General features: G+C 50.6%; 9 non-coding genes across 9 annotated transcripts; 5 read left to right on the forward strand and 4 right to left on the reverse strand.

Annotated features, from left to right (window-relative positions):
* The first annotated feature begins 2,282 nt into the window (after nt 1-2,282).
* On the forward strand, nt 2,283-2,355 carry TRNAV-CAC (transfer RNA valine (anticodon CAC)). Its single transcript has one exon. It is a non-coding gene; the product is annotated as a tRNA-Val (tRNA).
* Nucleotides 2,356-8,373: 6,018 nt separating this feature from the next.
* Nucleotides 8,374-8,447, reverse strand: TRNAN-GUU (transfer RNA asparagine (anticodon GUU)). The gene has a single exon. It is a non-coding gene; the product is annotated as a tRNA-Asn (tRNA).
* A 548-nt stretch (nt 8,448-8,995) lies between these two features.
* TRNAH-GUG (transfer RNA histidin (anticodon GUG)) lies at nt 8,996-9,067 on the forward strand. The gene has a single exon. It is a non-coding gene; the product is annotated as a tRNA-His (tRNA).
* A 1,877-nt stretch (nt 9,068-10,944) lies between these two features.
* On the forward strand, nt 10,945-11,016 carry TRNAE-UUC (transfer RNA glutamic acid (anticodon UUC)). Its single transcript has one exon. It is a non-coding gene; the product is annotated as a tRNA-Glu (tRNA).
* Nucleotides 11,017-12,061: 1,045 nt separating this feature from the next.
* Nucleotides 12,062-12,223, forward strand: LOC123612219 (U1 spliceosomal RNA). The gene has a single exon (XR_006719431.1). It is a non-coding gene; the product is annotated as a U1 spliceosomal RNA (small nuclear RNA).
* Nucleotides 12,224-14,632: 2,409 nt separating this feature from the next.
* TRNAG-CCC (transfer RNA glycine (anticodon CCC)) lies at nt 14,633-14,703 on the reverse strand. The gene has a single exon. It is a non-coding gene; the product is annotated as a tRNA-Gly (tRNA).
* Nucleotides 14,704-17,138: 2,435 nt separating this feature from the next.
* Nucleotides 17,139-17,209, forward strand: TRNAG-CCC (transfer RNA glycine (anticodon CCC)). Its single transcript has one exon. It is a non-coding gene; the product is annotated as a tRNA-Gly (tRNA).
* A 2,409-nt stretch (nt 17,210-19,618) lies between these two features.
* LOC141574411 (U1 spliceosomal RNA) lies at nt 19,619-19,780 on the reverse strand. Its single transcript, XR_012501484.1, has one exon. It is a non-coding gene; the product is annotated as a U1 spliceosomal RNA (small nuclear RNA).
* Nucleotides 19,781-20,825: 1,045 nt separating this feature from the next.
* TRNAE-UUC (transfer RNA glutamic acid (anticodon UUC)) lies at nt 20,826-20,897 on the reverse strand. The gene has a single exon. It is a non-coding gene; the product is annotated as a tRNA-Glu (tRNA).
* Between the last annotated feature and the right edge of the window lie 1,029 nt (nt 20,898-21,926).

The raw sequence follows: 21,926 nt of genomic DNA on the forward strand, positions 1-21,926 counted from the left end.
GCTGAAGCTTGTGGTGGAAGAAACAGAGCCAGACCCTGCAGAGAAGAAACCCAAACAAATAATAAATTCAAAACAAGTGAATGGATTATGGTGATGGTTGCACTGCCTGGTAAACTACTAAAAATCATTGAAGTGTACAAGTGGGTTAGTTTTATAGTATGTAAATTATACTTCAATAAAGTTTCTTTAAGTGAAAAGAAAAGTATTTAAACATATCTAAAGAATGCAGATGTAATTCATTACTTACTTTTGGGCCAGACTTCGTCAGCATTCCACCGCTCTGAGGGGCTTTCACCACGGAGGTAAGGCACAAGACGCCAGAGCTCCGAGGTCAGGCTATGCTGAGCGCGCCAGAGAGAGGACCCAGCCGGCCAGGTAACCATGCGGAGGCCCAGAACAGAATTGGAAGGTGGAGCGTGTCGTGGAATCTTGGGGGCCCCTGTCTTCCAGCTGCCTAGGCCACGCCGATACACAAGGCCGCCTGGGCTGTTCTGAAGGTCGCCACTGATGGGGACACCCCCTCCGCAGCCAGTCTCAGTCTGTCTGTATCCACGTGCTGATACCACAGACCTATCTCTTCCTAAAACGTAAAAAACTATTTGTTATTGTTTATTCTTGCAAGCATATAAATCATCAAGGAATTGATATTTCTCAAATTCTTTCATTGTCTTAAACACTGTCATAAAGTCACTTTTCCTCATGGAAAATTTAAGACTTTTAGATACTCTTGGAGTTTTTGGTTTGCTAGTTTTTTTTCCACCCCGTTTTACTATTTTGAGGAAAATATCCCAAATGTAATACTGTGTTCCATGTATGAATAATTAATTTATAAGGGTTACTGGCAAGACTGTGTCTTAATTAACTTCTTACTGCAGACTGACGTTATGATGGCTTCTTTTTCCTCAACGGGAAAGCAACTAGGCTTTTCGTTAAACTTGAAGTCGGCTTTGACATTCCCTACCTCCCAGCCCCACCCTCCTCCTCTATGTGTGGGTTCCTTTGTGTTTTAATCTGTATATGCATATTCCACGCTTATCCCTTATGGATGTCATTCTAGTGCGAAAGGCTTTCTTCCCCACTTGTCAAAGTCATTGAAGTAGATTTTATATGTTTCTTTGAACACTTGTAGTGGCCACATAATTTGGGGTGCTTTGTAAACTAGTGCTATTCTTTATGTCCAGAGCAGTTTTTATAGAACACTGAGCGATGGCTTGTGTTGACCCAAACTTATTGACCTGTTCTTGTTTTCTCAGAGTGTGGTAAACATCCAGATCTTGGGTCTATGGTAGTTAGTGGTGACCCACAGTATTCCTGTGCAGTGGGATTTAGTGGCATAGAAGCTGAGGTTTTAAAGAGAGGCATAGGCAGGCAGGAGAAATAATCCCCTGACCTCTCCTAACTTCCTACCTATCAATTTCTTCCTGGTTTTGTGAGCCAAGACGAGGGAAATTCCCTGAAATATCTCTCTCTTCCCTTCAGCTGCCTAGCTTTTCCAAGCTAGTGGACTCCACATATATGACCACGGCCACCTCCATATGTGCCACTGAACATTCATGACAAAGTGAGGGTGGAGGACAAACTACCTACACTACTTGCCAACCTGCTTCTAGACTATAGTTCTGGTCTGTGAGATGTCCCAAACTGTATGCAATTCAAGTCCTTCGAAATGTTTTGGGGCATATTATACGGCTTAGTGTACGGTCTATCCTGGAGAAAGTTGGGGAAGAGGGTGAACAATCTTGAGAGAAAGAGATCATGAAACCGGCCACCATTTTTCACACAATAGGTTCCTCCTCCAGTCACAGTAGTCTAGGACTACAAAGGAATAGAAGCAGAAGGGGAAAAAAGGATCCCGCAGAGACTGACTCACAGGGGATTGAGCTATTGAGGTTGTCAGATAGGAGCTTAATGTGGTATGTTTTAGCCGTTCAGAAAATAGATGACATGATAAATCTTTTCCAGCAGAGAAAGAGAATCTATTTTGAAAAAGCAAATGGAAGTTCTGGGAGCTGGGGAGTTAGCAGGGCGACCCCTGAGCCCGGGCGCTTAGTTGTGGAAGGAGAGACCCTGCGTTGGATGCGGGAACCCGAAACCAAACTGTCCTGGCTGCGGCGGGGTGGGGCAGGGGGGAGGTGCGGAGCCCCAAGCCAGGGCCTCTGTGGGACTGCAGTCTTCTTGCTGGAGGTATTGCTGGCGCTTCGAGCGTTTTACTCTCAGTTTAAAGGGTTGGTGGGCAGGATAGGGTTTTCCTGGACGTACTGTGAAGCGCCAGCACCAGTTCGGTTTCCGTAGTGTAGTGGTTATCACGTTCGCCTCACACGCGAAAGGTCCCCGGTTCGAAACCGGGCGGAAACACGTCAGCTTTCTTTTTCCGCCCCTCCGATATTTACATTCCCATTGGAAAAACTAAAAGGAGGCAAGGAGGGGTGGGACGTGCTGGCGTGCACAGCTGTGCTCTCTTTCCCCAGGATACATGGGAGGAGTTCCCTTGCTACCGGGAAGCCTACTCCGCACTAGGAACCGGGCCTCCTTTCTCCGCTCTCGGTCACTTTGGACACCGCTTAGCTCAAGGAGGGCACAGGACAAGGCCCCCTTCAAGTTACCTTTACATCCGGAAATCCCCTCACTTTCTCATTTAGAGACTTTTCCCCTCTACACGCTGACACCTATTAAGTCTCGGAAAACCACGAAGTTCACCCCTGTGAAGCACACTTGGCTTTCCCGCACCTCAGCACACCTGCGGAACACGTTGATTTGCCTGACAGAACAAAAGAGAAGTAACCCTGCACCGAGGGTTCGAGTCAAAGACGCGTAGTTGAGAATTTCAGGCTCCACGAATTGAGCTGGTCGGGGAGGAAAAGGAGCCAGTACCCCTGCCGTCATCGGGAGCGCCCCTGGACTGAGGACAGAGGTCAGCAAGGAGACCCATCCGCTCATCTCCCGCTGAGAGCCAGGTCTGCGCCTGACTTAAAAGGAAACCGAGGTTCAGAAAGAGAGAATGACCTCGGCTCTGCCGCGGACAGAGACGTAGCTGGACTAGGAGGCAACCCAGCCGGTTACCACGTGCGGCCTGGCCTGGCCTGGCCTCGGAGCAGAGAGCGTCGCCCACAGCGGGAGAGGGGAAGGGTGACGAGCAGCGGGCCAAGGGCCGGGAGCCTTGCACAGCTGCATTCAGCCCAGAGGGGCTGGGAATGGCCTCTTTTTCTGCTCTGTCCTTAGAAACCCAACATTTATTGTCACGAGTTTCGACTAGACATGGCAAATTCGAGCGGGATGGTGAGTGGGCTTTGTTTCCTATGACTCCCTGGTGGTCTCTTGGTTAGGATTTGAAGCCTCCGCAGCCCGGGTTCGATTCCCGGCCAGAGAAATTTCTTTTCTCACCGTCTTGGCTCCCAGGAACCCTGCGGTTTGCCTCAAGGTCCCTACGCCGAGGGAAGGTGCGATGATCCGCCGGGGGATGGGCGGCCTTCTTTCTACCCTCTGCGCCTTCATCTCACAGACCTAATGGCGCACAGAGTTTTCATCCAAAGAGAACCTAGGACTTGTGTTCCAAGAACTCATCGAAAATCAGAAACATTGGAAACACACACAACATTTGAAATACTAACATCGCATATTCTGTCCCTATCCGCACACCGAGCCCTTTACCATCTTTGATTCGGCGCTCCCTCGCCAATGTATCAACTGCGACACCATTTGAGAGTAACTGCCGTCATCTCAATTCAAGATCACTGCTTGGGCCGCTGTTGCTCCTTTCCTTTGTCGAGTCCCTCCAAACCGGCTTCTGCGGGACCCGTCCGCCAAGGCCACAGGAAGGCTTTGCCCTCGCGAGCAGGCCCCTTGTGCCCCTTCAGGAACCCGAAATCTCGTCTCTTCAGGCTGCCGGAGTGCAGGCCAGACGCGCCCTGTGCTTGTGGGAACACGACTGGGTTGTCATCCCCCAGCTGCCGCTGCCTCCGGACCCCTCCTGGCTGCCTCCGTGGGCGGCGGGGTCTTGGGTCAGCCTGAGCGCTGGAGCCGCCCACCTGGGGAGAGGCCCTTTCAGGGAAGTGCGGCCGCCCCCTTGGCTCTTGCCTGGCTCCGTGTGCCCTGCAGGGAACATGAAGGGTTCTGACCTGACAGAAAGCAGAAGAACCTTTCCCGTGATGGGAGGATGAGGGGAGCGGGTAGGAAATGCGTCAGAGGGTGGGGGAAAGTTCTCAAGGGCTTTCCAGAATTGTCGGCCTCGGTGCTGTCAGGTGGGCGACTGCCCTGTGATAATGGTGCTTGGTCTTCTCTTGTCCGGACCTTGACGTGGTGCTGGGTCCAGTCTGAGTTTAAGCAGACAGAGGCAGCCTGATTTGCAGTACAGATTCCAGTGCGTCTGTCTCCAAAGAGGGGTAGTCACCCAGCTTGTGGTTGTAGGATCCCAGGGGATGACATGCATGGGAAAGTTTTCTTGAACTTTCCTTCTTGGTCACATGTAACTCAGGGGGTAAAAACGAAGTTTAGCTCTAGACAAATGAATGGACTTTGGAGCTAGGTTAAAAAAAAAAAAGATACTTTTACAGACTTTAAAGAATTCTAGTAATTGACGTGTAACAGCGTAGACAGCATTTGCGTCATGTCATACTGCTGAAGGTGAACCCTTGTATGCATCACATCACTTTGAGAACTTCTGTCTGAAAGGTACTTTGTGCTGTCTTCCAGATTTTCGAATAATGTGGAAGCGCAGTGTTGGGAGCACAGTGTTCTAGGTTGTATACGTCCTGAAATTATTTTCCCTTCAAAATCCTAAGGATACTGAATGGCCTAAATGTCCTCATCTGGTTTTACTGGTCCAGTATGCAAACTTGAATTCCGATAAATATTTAAGTTTATAAAATTTAAAATTTTGAGTTCCAGCAAAATAAACACACCACATACCATACAATGTCTTTGAAATAAAGTCTCATAATTCTAGAAATCATAGCGACTTAGTTATTTCACTTACAATTTTGAGGTAGACTTTTTAGGCATCATGCGATATTTGAACCAACATGCATTTCTCCATTATGATTCGGCTCAAGTTGTGATTTTAAGATCCATTTTTCCCTTTTAAGTTCTTTAACTGATAATAAATTGGATTAATTAATTATAATCTTTGCCTGGAGGAATTCTAATTAACACAGGAATAACAAAAATACTGTTCTGATACAATGCTGCTGCATATTTTTATACGTTGATGAGTGGCCGAAGGTTAACAGGTTAAGAGGAGGTGTGGGCACCTTGAGCGGATGTCAGTGAATGGCCAGCTACTGTCAAGGAGCCATATAGAGACAGTGACAGTCATGTTACTGCAGGCTTGGTGGTATAGGAGGGAGCCTAGTCATTAGAGTGTGTGCCTCCAACCAAAGCGAAAACACACAGAGAAAAGAGGAGAAGAACAAATGTCTTGGACGGGTGTGTATTTCCCCCTCCAATCGAGAAGCTACTTGGCAGGAAGGAATCTGGAGTCATTCTGGCCAGTCTTCTCGAGACTCGATCAAGCAGGTCACCACCAAAAACAATGACAATTGTTGAAAGGCTTTCTAAACACCTTGGAAGTTTAGCGGCTGAGCACATGCAATGGGGTGTCTTTGGGTCACATCCACATCGTCCCTGTATGGTACCTCCCACTTACGTGATTCAGGAGGGCACCACTCCCCTTGTTAGAGTATTGGATAGATATATAGGAACTTGGTTGTGATGACAGGAGTGTGAAGAAAAGGCTCGTTCTTTGAGTTAAAAAAAAAAGTGCATCGGAGTAGAAATTGGCACACCTTCTATTGAAATCAAACTGGGGAAACATGAAGATACGCTTTCAGCTTCTGGTGGAGGTGGGGTGAGACGAATCAGATTTACCACCCTGCCTGAAATCTCACCCTACCTCCCAACCCCACCCCCAACCACCGCCCCCAGGAAAAAGAAAAAGAGGAAAGACACGAAACACCGGTTTTCAAGACACTGGAAATCAGGCAGCAAAACCCAGCAACCCCTGAGACATGAGCAGCAACCAACATGAGTCCTGTCATTGGCCTGGCTTACTGCTTCCAGACTTTCCAGGCTAGGCACCAGGAGGGGGATCTGAGGCCAACTCCTTGGGCTGTGGAGATGAAGCTGAGTTTTGATTGGAGGGCAAGGCAGCTAGAGTGCACAGGACAGAGATCCAGTGATGAGAGAGAGAGAGAGAGGAAGAGAACCCTGGGATATGAAAAGGCTCTCCCTCAAGGACTCAGCAGAGCAATGATCGCGAACAGGGTATGCTTATGCAGAAACTACCCGAGGCCAAGGAAGGAAACTTGAAAAGATCAATGCACAGTGTGCCTGCTGCTCACGCAGGACAGGCAATTGCACTCGCTCCCCCAAGCCAGCCTGGACTACTCATAATTCACAGGCCTTTGGGAAGAACACTCAGGAAGATTTTTTTCAGTAGTGAGAGTAATCAGCCCTAGAATGACCTACCTAAACTATCACAAAAGCAAGGCCCAAAGGGATCAAACTGTTTACAAGTCACTTAACTGTGCCACAGAACGAAACTCAAGACGATTTCTAGGAATACCAAAATAGCGAGCGCCCAAGAAGGGAAACTTTGACGATGTCTGGCATCCAATCAAAGGTGCCAGGCATGCAAAGAGGCAGGAGAAAATGACAAGGAGGAGAACAATCAATCAATCAACCGAAACTGAACCATAACTGACAAGACGTTAAAATTCCCAGGGAGGACTTCAAGACAGTTATGATGACTGTGTTGCCCATGTGCCAAGAGTTAAGTAGAAATATGGAACATTTTCCAGTGGCCTGAATCAAACTGTAGACGTGGAAACTATCACATCTGAGATAATAAGTTCACCAGGTGGAAATGACATCAGTTTGACATCACAGGAAAAAAAGATTAGGGAACATAAAGGCATGAACAACCGACAATATCCAAAATGAACCTACAGTAAAAAAGAAAAAGAAAGAAAAAGAAAAAGAAAAAAGAAAAAATTCTTTTTTTTTTTTTTTAATGAACAGAGCATTATTGAGTGGTAGAGTGACTTTAAAAGGCCTAATATATGAGTAATTTGGAATCTCTGGAAAGACTCCGGGAGAAGGGAAAAATTTGGAAGAAATATTGACGGAAAATTTTCCGATCATAATAAAAATTATAAACCCACTGATCCAAGGAGCCAAATGAACAGCAGCAGCACATGAAACATGAAGAAAACCACATCTAGTCACATCATACTTAACTTGCTCAACTCCACTGAAAAAGAAAAGAAAAATATCTCCAAAGCAGCCAGAGGAAAAAGACATGGTACATTAAAAAAAAAAAAAATATATGCCAGACTCCTCATCAGAAACAGTGCCAGTGAGAAGACAGTGGAGCAACATCTTTAAGGGACTGAAGGGTTCGGGGGAGTGAATGTGTAATTGCATACCTCCTCCCCAAGAAATGTCTTTCAAAAATGAAGGTGCATAATGACATCTACAGACATATAAACGCTGAAGGAATTCATCACCAGCAGACCCACACTATGAGAAATGTGAAAGGAGTCCACTGATACCGGATGGAAATCTGGATGTACACAAAGGGATGAAGGACAACAGAAAAGGTACTTGCATGGGGAACTATGTAACATTTTTCATATTACTTAAATCTCTTTTTTAAAAAAGTGAGATTAAACCAAAGTAATAACGATGGATTGTGGGGTTTATAACCTATGTAAAGTGAAATGCCTGCCAACAACAGCATAAAGGCCAGCGGGGGGAATGTGAAGAGGTGTGGCATGACTTGAAGAAAGACTGTCCTGTGGTTAGCTACCGACGTATGCTATAAAGCTGAAAGCAATAGCCGAAATAACCAAACCAAAGAGTTACAGCTAATAAGCCAACAAAGGAGTGGAAATGGAATCATCCAGAAACCATGTAAACACTGTGATAGAGCAATGGCTCTCCGGGGGCTCTTCGCTAGAGAAGCACTCGTACAAGGGGCCAAAGATACGTGTTCAGGAATGAGGACTACAGCATTACTTGTAACCATGAAATCATAGAACCAGATTAATCTCAAAAGTATATGGAAATGGTTAAATCAACACTAGTAAGTACAAAGACGGAAGAAACTCCGTTGTTAAAAAGGAATTCAGAGTAACGATGACTCAAGTGAGCTGACATTTTCAGCCAGCCAGCGAGCGACCTAGTTTTCCTGGTGCGGTTCTGGGCCAGCCTCAAGTGATGAATTGAGGAGCTTAGGTTCTCCTGTCGTACACAAGACGACGCAGAGGTCAGGAGCGTAGTGGTGGGGGCATCGCTCTTTGGCCGTGAGGGGAGAGGATGCACAGAGTAGAGAGAGAACCTCAAGATCTTAGCTCTCTCAAAAGGGCAGGCTGAACACGTCCCTGGGTGGGCTCGAACCACCAACCTTTCGGTTAACAGCCGAACGCGCTGACCGATTGCGCCACAGAGACGCTTGGGCGACGCCTTCTCTCAGGGTCAGAGAGAGCAAGTTCGGCTTCCGCGCTCGGCTCAGTCACTCGCCTTTCTCAGCACCGCGGTGCCGGCTCCAAAGCCTCAGAAAACCCGGGAAGTGGAGTCGACGCGGCGTGTTCGTCCGGTGGGAAAGCCGTGCGTCGGGCGATTCCGAAGGCAGAAGGGACAGCCGAGCGGGAAGCCGGAACCCAGGTGGTGGGGAGGGTCGGTCAGAAGGGACGAGCGGGAAGAGGCGGGGAAGAAGCCCGCGAGGCGGGGAGGAGGACAAGGAGACTTCCTAGGAGGCCTGTGCAGAGACACGTGCGGATCTGGGGAGACGAGGATTGGTTTGGGGCTTGGTTTGGTTTGGTTTGATCATGAGGTATCAAACTTGAGGGGAAGAGAGTGCAGAATGGAGAGCGGGCGTGAAAGAGAGAAGAGTGCAAATACCCGAGGTTGTCCAAGAACCAAAGAGCGCGGTAATCGGAAAGGTTTGACGTCAACAGTGCTCCAGCAAGACGCAGGCCCATCGCAGCGAGCGTGGTGCGCCGTGATCGTATAGTGGTTAGTACTCTGCGTTGTGGCCGCAGCAACCTCGGTTCGAATCCGAGTCACGGCACTGTCCCTGCCTCCCGCGGGGAAGGCGGTTGCTTCTCTTTTGATTTGGGGTTAAGCTTGACAGGGGCCTGGGGGCCACAGGGCACTGCTTTTTCCCTGGCCACCGGGCGCGATGAGGTCAGGAGAAGGCAAGGAAACGCTACAGACCGCTGACCTGGGGACCTTCTCTACTCCGTGTCTGAGCAGAAGGGAACCGAAGGAAGCCTTTTATCTTCTACCCCAAACTGGGGAAATCTTTCATGCCCTAGCTGCCCAGCGAGGAGCCTCCTGTGCTATCACCGGCGGGAAATGTTGTTTCTGGCTTACTCAAAATCTACAGGATCTTAAAGACCACAGACAAAATTTTTTATCACATAAGGGACTCCTCCTCCCTAGACCTGTTTAGCTGGTTTAACCTTGGCTGCTGGGAATCTCTGCTCTGAGGACTTTCTCAATCCTTGCCTATCGTTTCCCCTTATAGTCATCATAGTAACCTCTCCAGTGCCCGTCTACTCTCAAGGATTTTAAAGGCCTGTCGGCAGCCACTCGCGAGACAAACAGTATCCATCAGGACTGGACAACTGGAAGAACTTAACAAGAACCACATACATGGTGATCGCGGTGATTACCTGACCCTCCGGCCTGAGGACTCAACTAGTGGAAACAGCGAATGCCTGATTCTTCCGCCTGACTACATCCATGCTGGTAACCGAGGGTCACATTATACTGAGAGCATGACCGGAGGTGGGGGGGGGGGGGAGCGGAATTGTTCAAATCAAACACAAATAGAGATCAGACTTGACAATTCCCTGAGCAGATGACCCAGTTTAGTCATACAAACAAACGTTAATTGAGCTTATTTTACCGAACAAGTGAAACTTCTCTTGCGCCACTTCTTGTTTAGGCCTCTGAAAATCATAAACAAAACTTTAAAGCATTCAGCAAAGTTGGTATGAGACACTACTTTTAACCAGTTCCCTACCACTAGGAAAACTCTAACGATATAACCAATCACTGTGAAAATAAACAGCCATGCCTCCTCACTATATATAAGCTGCTTTTTAATTCTATCTCCGAGCCCCGTTCCGTATTCTGTGTGCGTGCTCCCAGTTCCCAGACTGTCTTTGTGCACGGTAAACTTTTATTAAGTACTGTTTCGGTGATCCAGTGGTTTTACTGCTGCTGGCTGAACTCTAAGAGTACCTCAACATTTTCATCTATCGATTGGGCCAACGAGGGAACCCCGCTTCATACTGTTGTGGTCATATGTGCCTGGATTTAGTGACCACTCAATCAATAATACAGAATCACAGTAAGTCACAGTAAGTCTTCAGGTCAGGCAGTGCAGGTCTTCTGTTCTGTTCTTCCTCGGGGATGCCCGAATAAAATGATCCCTAAAGCTGCTGTGAAAAGCTTCACCCAAAGAGGCGTGAAGTTCCAGGAGGGAAGAGAGGAACCTCACGTCGCAGACCCAGCCTGGCTGGTCCTCGAGGGCAGAACCAAAGAAGAGGCTAACCGGCAGAAAGCCCACCCCCATGATCTCGATGAAAGTCTTAAATCCTAACGTCCAATTGAGCAGGGGGCCGAGCTGAATCCACTCCTGCGCCCTGATCCGGAGAGTCGTCTGCACGAGTTCAGTGACCAGGAACAGGAGGAGAGACGGTGCACATCGCTGGTTCTCAATTGGGGCGCGATTTGGGCTCCCACCCTCCCCCTCCCCGGCCCCCCACTGACACTTTGTGCGTCACCTGCGGGCTCCTTTTTTGGAGGAAGCAGAGAGGGAACGGCCTTGGAAAAGGGTGTCTGGAATGCCGGGTGGCCTCTCGGAAGGCCCTCGGAGAGTGAAGGGTAAAGGTCACGCTGGTCCGAAGGAAGGAGATAAAGTAAGCGACGTGCAGCTCCCTGGTGGTCTAGTGGCTAGGATTCGGCGCTTTCACCGCCGCGGCCCGGGTTCGATTCCCGGTCAGGGAACTTCTTTTGTGCCGCCTGCTTTCCCCGCAGCACCGAGTCTTCAACTCCCGCCGAGGTAAGGGAAACAGAAGCGGCCGATTCTCAGGGCACCCAGGTCTTGCTTAGCTCCGTGTCAGCCCTCCCCGCCGCCGCGCCAAGTGGCTTTAGAGGGCTTCTGAGCTTCTTGCTCAGCTTTCCATAGCCCTGCAGAGCTTCCACAGCCCCTGTGGGGCTGCACCCGAGCCCGCGCCCCTTGCCACCTCAGGCGCGCAGGTCAGGCTGAGCTCTGAAGAAGCCTCTGAGAGAAGCCAAGCCCAGTCATGGTGTTACTAGGTACCCTCGAAACGGGCGCGTCTGGCTGAGACGCCTCAGCTCAGTTCGCGGATGAAACGCTCCGGAAGAGGTGCCTGGAGGCAACATCCGCGAGGGTTGAGAGGAAGGTGAGCGCTGGGCCAGGTCCTCCAGGGCTGTCCCGTTTGCAGATGAAGCGGTGGAGGGAGTTAACATCAGTTAACTGACCCAACGAAGGCAGCATGTGGAAAGCATGCGAAAAATGGAAAACTGTTGCCATAAGCAGAAGGTAAGAGTAGAAATCAACACCAGTCAGTATATCAAAACGATGCCACCCTCCACGGTCAAATCCCGCAGTTTCTACAACGGCTGTTGCATTTAAACCCTGTACACTCTACCAGGCCCTGGGCGCGTTTTCCCTTTTCCCGTGGAGGCTCACTCCGAAGACCTGTTGGAATCAATGTTGCGTCCACTGGAAGGCAAGAGGAGAGCGAGCGAGAGCCAGGGGAGATGCTGTGGACCGAGCCTGCAGAGGCTGTAGGTGGAGTGTGGAGATGAGAGCGCAGCGGCTGCGAATCAGTGGGTCGGGAGCTGAAAAGCGGTCAGTCTTGCGGGCCGGGCAGCGGGATCTCCTGAGTGTTGGGCGGGGTGGGTGAAGGAGGGGGCGGCGGTGGCGTCCGTTGGATTCCTTTGTGGAGAGCGGTTTGGAAGAACAGCGAGGGCCGGGGGGAGGGGAGGGGTGGGAGGCTGCCCTGTGCCTGCGGGGTGTGTGCTCATACTTACCGGGCACAGGAGAGACTGTGATCACCAAGATGGTTTTCTCAGGGCGGGGCTCTTCTGTTGCTCTCGGGACGTGCTGACCCCTGCGATTTCCCCGTGTGTGGGAAACTACCGCAGAGTTTGTGCTAATGGGGGACTACCTTCGTGCTCTTCCCCTGTTACCCTTCGGTTCATGAAGACTACTCTCTTCCGTGGTGCCTCCCTGCGCTCGGCTCCCCAGGTGCCCCACAACCGGCGCTCCACTGCTAGGGAAATCGGGTCTGCAGGCCCCATCCTCCTGGCTTTCCTATTTTGTGACCAAAGCGTATGGATGGGTCCTGCTCCTTGCGCCAGGCCTCCTGTCTGTCCGTGAGCGCCGGCCCGCTTCTGGCCACGCGCGTGTGTGCGCGCGCGCCGGGCTCCAGCCCACCGGGCTCGGCGCTGGTCTGGGCAGCCGGTGCAGGCTGGCTGGCAGGCATCAGCAGGAGAAAGGCCACTCGGCTGGGGTGGTGCGGAGGCGTGGGAACGTCGCCTCGCCCGAAGGCCTCGCGCCCCACCGTCCCTTTGGGACCAGGTCGGAACGAGGCACCCCTTCCAGGAACATGAGGGCCCGAGGCCTCCTTTCGCAGGGAGGCTCCCGGGGCCAGCCCGCCCTTCCCCTGCCCGGGCTAGATGACTCTTCTGGCCTCTCACCCGGCCTCCCCTTCTCCGTTTTCCTCTTCCACCCCGGGGGCTGTGTCCCTGGGGAGACTAAACGCTCCCCGCCCACCCCCTAATCCTCAGAAATGACCCAGCCCCCTCTCCAGTGCTGACGGAGGGAGTTGGATCCGTGTTTTCCTACAACGGGAGGAGAGAGAACCTTTGGCGGCAGGAAGCAACCTGTTCCCTTGCTGGGTCTCTTGGCTCAGCCCATCGAGGGGCCTGGCTCAGGGACCCGGAATCTTCGCTCCTCCTTGAGGGGCCTGGGTCGCGCGCGGCCCACGGAGGTGGCCGGGTTGGCTTCTCTCCCACTGCTCCTCAAGGAAGAGCAGGAGCATCCTGTGGGGCCCACTCTTATCCAGAAGAGGCACCCGGGAAATGATCCAGCAGAAGCCGGGACTCTGCGCAACGGACCACTTCGGAGCGACGCTTTGGTTGGCGGGTCGTTGCCCCCGAGGGCCTCGGAGAGGGCAGAAATCATCCAGGACGATGCGTTCTTCAGCGCCTTGACTGAGACAAACGGAAAGGAGGGTGTCTCCCAAGAGGGCTGCCGCCCCGAAGCCTCTGGTAGCAGAGGGGCTTCTGGAGCCAGAGGGCCCCCTCTCCGCCAGGGTTATCAGTCGGCTGCTGCAGAGATCTCACCTGGCTGAGGTCTCCTCTTCCTCCTCCCCTCCTCCCCTCCTCCCCCACCTCCTTTTCTTCCCCTTCTTCCCCCTCCTCCACCTCACCCCTCTTCGTTTTCTATCCTGATGTTCCTTGAGTGCCTGTCTTCCTTTTGTGCCACGGGACATGTCACCTCTGCCGAAGATCACACAATTCCTTAGGTTGCTCTGAGCTTCAAATAAGGAAATGTAGGCAAAGGTGCCAAAAATTCTCAATAATTGTGATCTCTTCTTGTTTCTATCAGTAACATCATCTGAATCATCAGGACTGTCCTTTTTTTTTTTTTTTTAACAATTGCATTTTCATTTTTGGAATATATTAGCATACATTTAAACATTACAATAAACAAATATATACAAAAATAAATAAATAAAATAAATTGTAATATATATACACCAAAAAGATAAATAAATAAAATAAACTGAAAAAATTACACAATTGCTGAGTAATAAATTGGTTCTGCGATTTTATTATGAAAAATAGTGTGTAGAGAATATTATTACACATATAACCTTGGCAATTCTGCAGGGTAGAGGCTGTCTTTCAGCCACCCTGTAGACAACCTGTCAAGTGTTAAACACCTTTAATGAAATTTTGCCAGCAGTCAAATGTGAATGTACTTGTAAGGCAACATAATCAACGGGTACTGAAGATATTTAATAAATTCTTACAAAACAAGAAGAAAAAGACAGACCTGTAGGAAAATCACCAAGGTCTTGGGGCGGGGGTGGCAGGGATCCTATAAGAGAAAGTCCAGATGGCTACCAAATACGCAATGGTGCTCAAATTTATCACCAATAAGGGATATTAGAAGCGAAATCCCCACGATTACAGATTGGTGCAGGAGAAAGAGGAGAGGTGGGCGGAGGGGGAGGGATGCAAGAGGAAGAGGGAGAGGAAGGAAGAAGAGGAGGAGGACAGAGAAGGAAAGAAGTAGAAGAGAGAGGGAGAAGGAAGAGGGGGAGAAGCAGGTGGAGGACACTTGCAGGTAGAAAAGTATGGAGTGGTGAGCGAGGTGAACCTCAGGGCCTCAGGACTCTGCGAAGTCCCCATTTACATCGACTCCTTATTGTCTTCTGCTCAGAACTGCCTTGCAGATTTTAGCTCTCATTTTTACTGCTTGTGGTCAGAACCACGATATAATGGGTTGTTCTGCACAGGCAAAACAAGGAGGCGTCGAAAGAAAAAAAGGGAGGGGAGAAAGGAAAGCAGACCACAGGTGTCCTGCATTGGCCGGGAATCGAACCCGGGTCTCCCGCATGGGAGGCGAGAATTCTACCACTGAACCACCAATGCTCCCTTTACTGCTTGCCCCACTCTAGATCCCTAGCAAGGATCTCCAGAGTGACTGAAGGCCCGGCAACGGGGAAACTAGAACGTTCCCAAACAGGCTTACACCATTGTCTTTGGCAGACAGAGCTAACGGACTGACAGGCACTCCAAGCAAAGGCTGGCGAAGAAGATGTACAATCAGGCGACAGCAAAAAGTGGGAACATTCCAATGAAGATATCAAAATATCGGTCTTGTCAGCTCACACCACACCTCTGAAAAAGGCTCTTTCCAGCCGTAGAACAGACCCCTGCAGAAAAACTTCGGAAACTCATCCAGATCCCTTGTTTAGGACCCTATACCTTCAACTGTCAACCTCAGACTCTAACCTTAGAAAATAATCTAACTTTCTAGATTAGGCAAGTAAAATTCTAACCCAGAGAAGAAATAAGAAGCAGAAGCAGAAGTAGACTGGAATTAGAAGAAGGAAAGGGCCAGAATCAAAATAGAGATAATGGAGAGACACACCTTGGCCAAGGGAATCAGTTCTCTGTAACCATTTTTTATGTACAAGAGCAGTGAGTCGGTCTTGTAACCATTACAACAATACTATGTGTTCACTTTTTAAGGTGTTCGAAGCATTTGGACGGATTTGTGATATATCATACTTATCAAGATATTAATTAATATTAAGTTTGCAATCAGTATTTGGTTATACAGGAGACGCTAATCTAAATTGGACTCCTTGTTGCATTTGTGACTGTGAGATACATTGAGGTATAGGCTTCGGTGTTTGGATTACATAAGGAACAGACTAATCTTCAGAAAATTTGCAGCGGGTGAAACATTGGTCCTCTGAATGAATTGAACTATAGAGAGATTTCTTTCCCAAAATTTCCCTGGGGAAAGTACACTGAAGTAAGTAGCCTGGAAGCCTGCCTCACATGTTGGGACTTAAGAATCATTATGATTTTTTGAAAGATGAGAGCTGCAGACCTGCAGTCGTGCTACTCTTGCTGAGAAGCTGAGAAGCCCAGCTAGGTGGAGGCTGAGTCATAAACTGGAGCTCAGCAAGGGAAACGACCATCACCTTGGACCTCCAAGAGATTTGGTTCTATCTGCCCTCTGCCCAACAGCCAACACACACACCAACTCTGGCCAGCACGCTTTCAATTACCACATACATCAACCAGATTCGTGAGCAGACAGGGCATTGGTGGTTCAATGGTAGAATTCTCCCTTCCCATGAGGGAGACCCGGGTTCGATTCTCGGCGAATGGAAGCTTTTTTTTCTTCATTGGAAATTCTCAGGCATCTGCCCCATCCTTGGAGTTTAGGCAAGTTGGGGAATTGTGAAAAAAGATGAAAATACCTTAAATATACTCACTAAGTGAAAGAATCCAGTCTGATAAAACTGAAACTGAATGATTCCAGCTATGTAACATTTTGGAAATTCCTTCCCACAAGCGTTCCCCTTCCTTGGGCCATGATTCTTCTCGCGCTGCAGCTGCTGTCCTTCGGTGACCTTCATTCCTTGATTCCCAGGCCATACTGCTATGTAACCACAATAAAATAGGAGAAAGAATAATAGTCACAATGGTTTCTATTTCAAGTATTCGAAACGGAAGAAAACCGCCCGGCGACGCATGAGGCTTCAAAGACAACCTCTGCCCAGGTGGTTGTGGCACTGCAGGTCTATCACTGAAGCATGCACAATCGCTGCACGGCCTCGAAGGACTGTAAACAAAAACAAAAACAAAAACAACCCTTACCCATCACCCGGCCCAGCTGATACCAAGTCCTCAGAATCTTCTGCTGTGGAATTAACTCGAGGGCGGTATGGCCACTCCTAGAGGCCAAGTACAACCCAGAAAGGACCAACACACACGTCTTGCCCATAGGAAACGGGGGAGAGCCACCCGAGGCAAAGCGTGCATTGGCCGGGAATGCATGGCCAAGGTGTGTCTCTCCATTATCTCTATTTTGATTCTGGCCCTTTCCTTCTTCTAATTCCAGTCTACTTCTGCTTCTGCTTCTTATTTCTTCTCTGGGTTAGAATTTTACTTGCCTAATCTAGAAAGTTAGATTATTTTCTAAGGTTAGAGTCTGAGGTTGACAGTTGAAGGTATAGGGTCCTAAACAAGGGATCTGGATGAGTTTCCGAAGTTTTTCTGCAGGGGTCTGTTCTACGGCTGGAAAGAGCCTTTTTCAGAGGTGTGGTGTGAGCTGACAAGACCGATATTTTGATATCTTCATTGGAATGTTCCCACTTTTTGCTGTCGCCTGATTGTACATCTTCTTCGCCAGCCTTTGCTTGGAGTGCCTGTCAGTCCGTTAGCTCTGTCTGCCAAAGACAATGGTGTAAGCCTGTTTGGGAACGTTCTAGTTTCCCCGTTGCCGGGCCTTCAGTCACTCTGGAGATCCTTGCTAGGGATCTAGAGTGGGGCAAGCAGTAAAGGGAGCATTGGTGGTTCAGTGGTAGAATTCTCGCCTCCCATGCGGGAGACCCGGGTTCGATTCCCGGCCAATGCAGGACACCTGTGGTCTGTTTTCCTTTCTCCCCTCCCTTTTTTTCTTTCGACGCCTCCTTGTTTTGCCTGTGCAGAACAACCCATTATATCGTGGTTCTGACCACAAGCAGTAAAAATGAGAGCTAAAATCTGCAAGGCAGTTCTGAGCAGAAGACAATAAAGAGTCGATGTAAATGGGGACTTCGCAGAGTCCTGAGGCCCTGAGGTTCACCTCGCTCACCACTCCATACTTTTCTACCTGCAAGTGTCCTCCACCTGCTTCTCCCCCTCTTCCTTCTCCCTCTCTCTTCTACTTCTTTCCTTCTCTGTCCTCCTCCTCTTCTTCCTTCCTCTCCCTCTTCCTCTTGCATCCCTCCCCCTCCGCCCACCTCTCCTCTTTCTCCTGCACCAATCTGTAATCGTGGGGATTTCGCTTCTAATATCCCTTATTGGTGATAAATTTGAGCACCATTGCGTATTTGGTAGCCATCTGGACTTTCTCTTATAGGATCCCTGCCACCCCCGCCCCAAGACCTTGGTGATTTTCCTACAGGTCTGTCTTTTTCTTCTTGTTTTGTAAGAATTTATTAAATATCTTCAGTACCCGTTGATTATGTTGCCTTACAAGTACATTCACATTTGACTGCTGGCAAAATTTCATTAAAGGTGTTTAACACTTGACAGGTTGTCTACAGGGTGGCTGAAAGACAGCCTCTACCCTGCAGAATTGCCAAGGTTATATGTGTAATAATATTCTCTACACACTATTTTTCATAATAAAATCGCAGAACCAATTTATTACTCAGCAATTGTGTAATTTTTTCAGTTTATTTTATTTATTTATCTTTTTGGTGTATATATATTACAATTTATTTTATTTATTTATTTTTGTATATATTTGTTTATTGTAATGTTTAAATGTATGCTAATATATTCCAAAAATGAAAATGCAATTGTTAAAAAAAAAAAAAAAAGGACAGTCCTGATGATTCAGATGATGTTACTGATAGAAACAAGAAGAGATCACAATTATTGAGAATTTTTGGCACCTTTGCCTACATTTCCTTATTTGAAGCTCAGAGCAACCTAAGGAATTGTGTGATCTTCGGCAGAGGTGACATGTCCCGTGGCACAAAAGGAAGACAGGCACTCAAGGAACATCAGGATAGAAAACGAAGAGGGGTGAGGTGGAGGAGGGGGAAGAAGGGGAAGAAAAGGAGGTGGGGGAGGAGGGGAGGAGGGGAGGAGGAAGAGGAGACCTCAGCCAGGTGAGATCTCTGCAGCAGCCGACTGATAACCCTGGCGGAGAGGGGGCCCTCTGGCTCCAGAAGCCCCTCTGCTACCAGAGGCTTCGGGGCGGCAGCCCTCTTGGGAGACACCCTCCTTTCCGTTTGTCTCAGTCAAGGCGCTGAAGAACGCATCGTCCTGGATGATTTCTGCCCTCTCCGAGGCCCTCGGGGGCAACGACCCGCCAACCAAAGCGTCGCTCCGAAGTGGTCCGTTGCGCAGAGTCCCGGCTTCTGCTGGATCATTTCCCGGGTGCCTCTTCTGGATAAGAGTGGGCCCCACAGGATGCTCCTGCTCTTCCTTGAGGAGCAGTGGGAGAGAAGCCAACCCGGCCACCTCCGTGGGCCGCGCGCGACCCAGGCCCCTCAAGGAGGAGCGAAGATTCCGGGTCCCTGAGCCAGGCCCCTCGATGGGCTGAGCCAAGAGACCCAGCAAGGGAACAGGTTGCTTCCTGCCGCCAAAGGTTCTCTCTCCTCCCGTTGTAGGAAAACACGGATCCAACTCCCTCCGTCAGCACTGGAGAGGGGGCTGGGTCATTTCTGAGGATTAGGGGGTGGGCGGGGAGCGTTTAGTCTCCCCAGGGACACAGCCCCCGGGGTGGAAGAGGAAAACGGAGAAGGGGAGGCCGGGTGAGAGGCCAGAAGAGTCATCTAGCCCGGGCAGGGGAAGGGCGGGCTGGCCCCGGGAGCCTCCCTGCGAAAGGAGGCCTCGGGCCCTCATGTTCCTGGAAGGGGTGCCTCGTTCCGACCTGGTCCCAAAGGGACGGTGGGGCGCGAGGCCTTCGGGCGAGGCGACGTTCCCACGCCTCCGCACCACCCCAGCCGAGTGGCCTTTCTCCTGCTGATGCCTGCCAGCCAGCCTGCACCGGCTGCCCAGACCAGCGCCGAGCCCGGTGGGCTGGAGCCCGGCGCGCGCGCACACACGCGCGTGGCCAGAAGCGGGCCGGCGCTCACGGACAGACAGGAGGCCTGGCGCAAGGAGCAGGACCCATCCATACGCTTTGGTCACAAAATAGGAAAGCCAGGAGGATGGGGCCTGCAGACCCGATTTCCCTAGCAGTGGAGCGCCGGTTGTGGGGCACCTGGGGAGCCGAGCGCAGGGAGGCACCACGGAAGAGAGTAGTCTTCATGAACCGAAGGGTAACAGGGGAAGAGCACGAAGGTAGTCCCCCATTAGCACAAACTCTGCGGTAGTTTCCCACACACGGGGAAATCGCAGGGGTCAGCACGTCCCGAGAGCAACAGAAGAGCCCCGCCCTGAGAAAACCATCTTGGTGATCACAGTCTCTCCTGTGCCCGGTAAGTATGAGCACACACCCCGCAGGCACAGGGCAGCCTCCCACCCCTCCCCTCCCCCCGGCCCTCGCTGTTCTTCCAAACCGCTCTCCACAAAGGAATCCAACGGACGCCACCGCCGCCCCCTCCTTCACCCACCCCGCCCAACACTCAGGAGATCCCGCTGCCCGGCCCGCAAGACTGACCGCTTTTCAGCTCCCGACCCACTGATTCGCAGCCGCTGCGCTCTCATCTCCACACTCCACCTACAGCCTCTGCAGGCTCGGTCCACAGCATCTCCCCTGGCTCTCGCTCGCTCTCCTCTTGCCTTCCAGTGGACGCAACATTGATTCCAACAGGTCTTCGGAGTGAGCCTCCACGGGAAAAGGGAAAACGCGCCCAGGGCCTGGTAGAGTGTACAGGGTTTAAATGCAACAGCCGTTGTAGAAACTGCGGGATTTGACCGTGGAGGGTGGCATCGTTTTGATATACTGACTGGTGTTGATTTCTACTCTTACCTTCTGCTTATGGCAACAGTTTTCCATTTTTCGCATGCTTTCCACATGCTGCCTTCGTTGGGTCAGTTAACTGATGTTAACTCCCTCCACCGCTTCATCTGCAAACGGGACAGCCCTGGAGGACCTGGCCCAGCGCTCACCTTCCTCTCAACCCTCGCGGATGTTGCCTCCAGGCACCTCTTCCGGAGCGTTTCATCCGCGAACTGAGCTGAGGCGTCTCAGCCAGACGCGCCCGTTTCGAGGGTACCTAGTAACACCATGACTGGGCTTGGCTTCTCTCAGAGGCTTCTTCAGAGCTCAGCCTGACCTGCGCGCCTGAGGTGGCAAGGGGCGCGGGCTCGGGTGCAGCCCCACAGGGGCTGTGGAAGCTCTGCAGGGCTATGGAAAGCTGAGCAAGAAGCTCAGAAGCCCTCTAAAGCCACTTGGCGCGGCGGCGGGGAGGGCTGACACGGAGCTAAGCAAGACCTGGGTGCCCTGAGAATCGGCCGCTTCTGTTTCCCTTACCTCGGCGGGAGTTGAAGACTCGGTGCTGCGGGGAAAGCAGGCGGCACAAAAGAAGTTCCCTGACCGGGAATCGAACCCGGGCCGCGGCGGTGAAAGCGCCGAATCCTAGCCACTAGACCACCAGGGAGCTGCACGTCGCTTACTTTATCTCCTTCCTTCGGACCAGCGTGACCTTTACCCTTCACTCTCCGAGGGCCTTCCGAGAGGCCACCCGGCATTCCAGACACCCTTTTCCAAGGCCGTTCCCTCTCTGCTTCCTCCAAAAAAGGAGCCCGCAGGTGACGCACAAAGTGTCAGTGGGGGGCCGGGGAGGGGGAGGGTGGGAGCCCAAATCGCGCCCCAATTGAGAACCAGCGATGTGCACCGTCTCTCCTCCTGTTCCTGGTCACTGAACTCGTGCAGACGACTCTCCGGATCAGGGCGCAGGAGTGGATTCAGCTCGGCCCCCTGCTCAATTGGACGTTAGGATTTAAGACTTTCATCGAGATCATGGGGGTGGGCTTTCTGCCGGTTAGCCTCTTCTTTGGTTCTGCCCTCGAGGACCAGCCAGGCTGGGTCTGCGACGTGAGGTTCCTCTCTTCCCTCCTGGAACTTCACGCCTCTTTGGGTGAAGCTTTTCACAGCAGCTTTAGGGATCATTTTATTCGGGCATCCCCGAGGAAGAACAGAACAGAAGACCTGCACTGCCTGACCTGAAGACTTACTGTGACTTACTGTGATTCTGTATTATTGATTGAGTGGTCACTAAATCCAGGCACATATGACCACAACAGTATGAAGCGGGGTTCCCTCGTTGGCCCAATCGATAGATGAAAATGTTGAGGTACTCTTAGAGTTCAGCCAGCAGCAGTAAAACCACTGGATCACCGAAACAGTACTTAATAAAAGTTTACCGTGCACAAAGACAGTCTGGGAACTGGGAGCACGCACACAGAATACGGAACGGGGCTCGGAGATAGAATTAAAAAGCAGCTTATATATAGTGAGGAGGCATGGCTGTTTATTTTCACAGTGATTGGTTATATCGTTAGAGTTTTCCTAGTGGTAGGGAACTGGTTAAAAGTAGTGTCTCATACCAACTTTGCTGAATGCTTTAAAGTTTTGTTTATGATTTTCAGAGGCCTAAACAAGAAGTGGCGCAAGAGAAGTTTCACTT

Source organism: Camelus bactrianus, chromosome 21 (genome assembly GCF_048773025.1).
Source record: "Camelus bactrianus isolate YW-2024 breed Bactrian camel chromosome 21, ASM4877302v1, whole genome shotgun sequence".
Lineage (NCBI taxonomy): Eukaryota > Metazoa > Chordata > Mammalia > Artiodactyla > Camelidae > Camelus > Camelus bactrianus.